This window comes from Pteropus vampyrus, unplaced genomic scaffold, assembly GCF_000151845.1.
Source record: "Pteropus vampyrus isolate Shadow unplaced genomic scaffold, Pvam_2.0 Scaffold54, whole genome shotgun sequence".
NCBI classification, from domain to species: domain Eukaryota; kingdom Metazoa; phylum Chordata; class Mammalia; order Chiroptera; family Pteropodidae; genus Pteropus; species Pteropus vampyrus.
The window spans coordinates 7,313,412-7,317,335 of record NW_011888835.1 but is presented as its reverse complement, the minus strand read 5'-3'; positions in this window follow the sequence as shown (position 1 = coordinate 7,317,335).

Here is a 3,924-nt window from a genome sequence, read left to right as displayed (position 1 = left end):
GAACATTAGGTAAAAACTAAGAAAATTTGAATAAAGTATGGACTTTATTAATAATAATGTATCGGTATCATTCATTGTCGCAAATGTACTATACTAACGTTAAATGTTAATGGAGAAAACTGGGAATAGGGGAATTTTCTGTACTATCTTAGCAATTTTTCTGTAAATCTGAAACTGTTCTTTCAAAAAAAAAAAAAGGCCTTGTTTAATGGATATGGAGTTTCAGTTTTTCGAGATAAAAAGTTCTGGAGTTCTGTCGCACAACAATGTGAATATGCTTAATATTTCTGACTTGTACATTTAAAAATAGTTAAGGTGGTAAATTTTTGTTATGGGTTTTTTATCACAATTAATTTTTTAAATGTAAATATGACCTCATTTCCACTGTTAGACACATGGTCAGGAGTTGCTCTTCAATCACCTTTAACATTAAATATTAATTATTACAATAGTATAGTTAGTGTAGCTTCTAGCATCGATAGAATGCTTAGCCTATTTAAGGGCTGCGCTAAGCATTTCACAAAAATTCTTCCGTCTAATCCTTGCAACTTCATTAGGTGAGGATGATTACTCTGTTTCCCCTGTTACAGGTGGCAAATATGAAAGTCAGAAAATTTAAGTAAATTGCTGTCCGTGGTCATATTGCTAGTGAGGGGTTCTAATCTGCAGAGCAATTTGACTCCAAAAAATCCACATTCGTAGCTACTTGGCTATATTTGCAAATTTCACTTGCAGCGGTTTACAACCCTCAGATATTAAAACAAAACAAATAAAAGCATAAGCGTAAACAAACGAATAAATGCCAACCAAGCCAGCAGAGCAGCTAGCCACTTAAGTGGCTTTGAACTCCTATGCATTTCTCACAAATTTTTTTTTTTTTAGCATTTTATAGATTGCCAGTCCCCGACTGTGATCCCATTACAACCCATATTGCCTGCTGTGATGTAAACCATACTCCTTATCACTCACTCATATTCATTTTATGAAAACTGGGAGAAAAAAAAATGCTATACCTTAGAGACCTGAAACATACTGAGGCTTTTAACAAAAGCAGCATTTATGCTGCATTCCAAGGAAAATTAGGCTACAAAAGCTCCCTCCAGAAGGTCATTTCCCCCAGGGGAGGGCGAGTCTTTGAACAAAGAAGAGAAGCAGTAACCCTGAGAAACAGCTAAATCCTTCATATCGTTTCAAAGACCTGCGTTTACCTGTCTGCTTAAAGAAGCCCCGTGTGTTTGTCAGGCATGGGCTGTGACTGATGGAAAAGCTATCTGTCTGTCTGTAAAATCTCAAACTGCTGGCATTTTTTGAAAGACAGAAAGCTCATGAGAGGCTACACCAGATAGTTCCTTGCAGGTTAAAGCTGGAAACCTTTGAGGAAAAATCTTTCAAGCTCTGTCTGATGTAAAAATCAGCACCAATGCTAACTTTTAATATGGAAAGTCATAAATCACTAGTATAAATCCCTGTTTGCGATGGCGCAGGCTATGTGAATGGAACATGGAAAATGCATAAATAATTTTAAGTAGAAAAAAATGAACACATTTTCTAACACTCCGAAATTTCAGAATGTTAAGTCAGCGTTCAAACTTTGAAACTAAAATTAATGAAAGCCGATGGGGGCAAAAAAGTCAAAGATTTTCACATAAAAAGAAGTAATGATCTCTATTATCAGGGTTCAAATTTCAATAGAGTTACTAGCTACACACAATTGGTTATGTTAGTTGAGGAGTTGATTGGTGTTTTGTCTTCCAGTTTTCCCGGGACTGAGATAAGTACGTTAAAATCTCCTATCCTTAGTGTGTCTCTAGTTCTCATCTCTAGTAGTTTCAGCTTTTTGAAAGTTGTTGCTGTGTTAGCAGGTGAATAAACAATAATAATAAATTTTGCATGTTCTTTGATTTTTCAGCCCTTAGCATTACAAAATATCCTCTATTTGTTTTAATATTTTTTATCCTTAATTGCATCTTGTCTATATCAAGACCCTGTTGTTTTTTTAATCATATTTGTCTATCCTTTATTTTTAACCTTCGAAATCATATAATTTTAGAAATGTCCCATTTAAACAATGGAGAGCCAAGTTTTGCCTTTTTGAGCAATCTTAAAATCTTTTTGTTCTATATAAAAAGTGAGGTAAGCCTGTTATATTTGTTAATGTGATCTATATGTTTGATCTCTGTTCTGTCTTGTTTCATGATATTTTTTATTGAATGTAAGAAATTGTTCACTATGTGGACCTTTATCTTGCCTCCTCCCTTTTTTAAGATGCATACTATAAAGTATTTGATAGTAAAATGATATAACGTCTAGGATTTACTTTAAAATACTTGAACCATAAAACAATGGTGGTGGCAGAGTGAAGAGATAAAATAAGCACAGATAATGTCGATGGTTACTAAAGCCAGATAGCGAGCGAGGCTCATTTATGTATGTTTAGAAATTTTTGTTTTAGAAAGTGTTATGCCTTAAACAGTTATAAAACAGAATTTCATCTTTTCATGCTATACAAAGTTTACATGTTTTTAAATTTACTTTCATAAAAAAAACAAGTTATATCTTCATGAACATAGACCTAAAATAATTAAAACTTAAGGGCTTCATAAAAAAATGTGTCAGTCTCTAAATCAAGTGAAGACCTTCTTTACTGCCTCAAGCTCTACAGTAAATTACACATACTGTAAATGAACACAGCTTCTTTTAAACTTACAAGAAACAATTTTGCCTTTGTGAGAGTTTTATAACAACATCCAACAGCCTATAAAAAGCCTGTCTTGATGTGGTTCCCATGGTGACAGGACATAATATATGTGTCCATTAAATTTGGAAATGTAATGAAGTGTAATAAAAATCTACTTCAGAAAAATACACTTCTCAGCATATTTTTATTAATTAAAATATTACGTTGAGCATTTTTCATGTCTACATGCCTGACAGCAAATAAAAGCTTTGCCACAGATTAACTGTGACTCGGGTTCCATCCAACATTAATTGGTACAAAATGCGAAAGGCATCTTTGCAGAGAAAATATTTTGACTGGTGGCCCAGAGTGATTAATAGGTAAACAGTTATGCTTCCTGAACTGTGCATATACCATTTCAAATGCTACCAGCAATATGGATTTTGACATTTGTGTCCACAGGAGCAGGAACAGACTAGAAAGTGGATACTCTTAATCCTTGGAAAAGAAGAGACATTTTGATTGCCTTGCAGAGTGTGTGACTGTTTTGTCTATGGGGAAGGCATGGTATCATAAAGGCAGTTTAAGAAAACCCTGCATAAATTCGACTGACAACGACAAAAGCGAAGACCACCCAAACCATCTCAGTACACCAGTAGGGACAGAAAAATTGAAAAAAAAAAAGTTGGGATGGTGGGTGGGGGTGAGGGAACCAAGGAGTAATGAGCCAAATTACCCCCCCATTCTACTTTGGATAGTTAAATCCTTAAGCAGAATAAGAGGAAAGAGTATTATTCTCAGGATAACCCACTTGTCTACAGATGAAGAGCAGAAGACTGTCAACCACTCCTGTTTGTGCTCCTCTGTGTGTCTGTCCTCCCAAATTAACAATATCTGAATGATTTTGACAAGTTTGAAATCACATGAAAAACATAACTGGGGAAAGTGAATGTAGCTTCTTCTCAGCCCCCAGATCAAGAAGAGTGTGAATTGCCTCTAATACATTAAATTAATCTGAGAGATATTTACCTTTTGAGTTCTTGTATCACACTGCAATGTAATAATTATATGAATCTTCACTGTCTTGCTTGCTGTTCCATGAAGAACCTGACTGATTAAATCACATTGAACAACTACTCAACTGAAGAATTAATGAGCTGGACTTACCAGGTCATAAACTCTTCTCCCAAAAATGGTTTGTTTGTTTGTTTTTTTTTAATACTTACAGGATCCCCATTACTTAACCA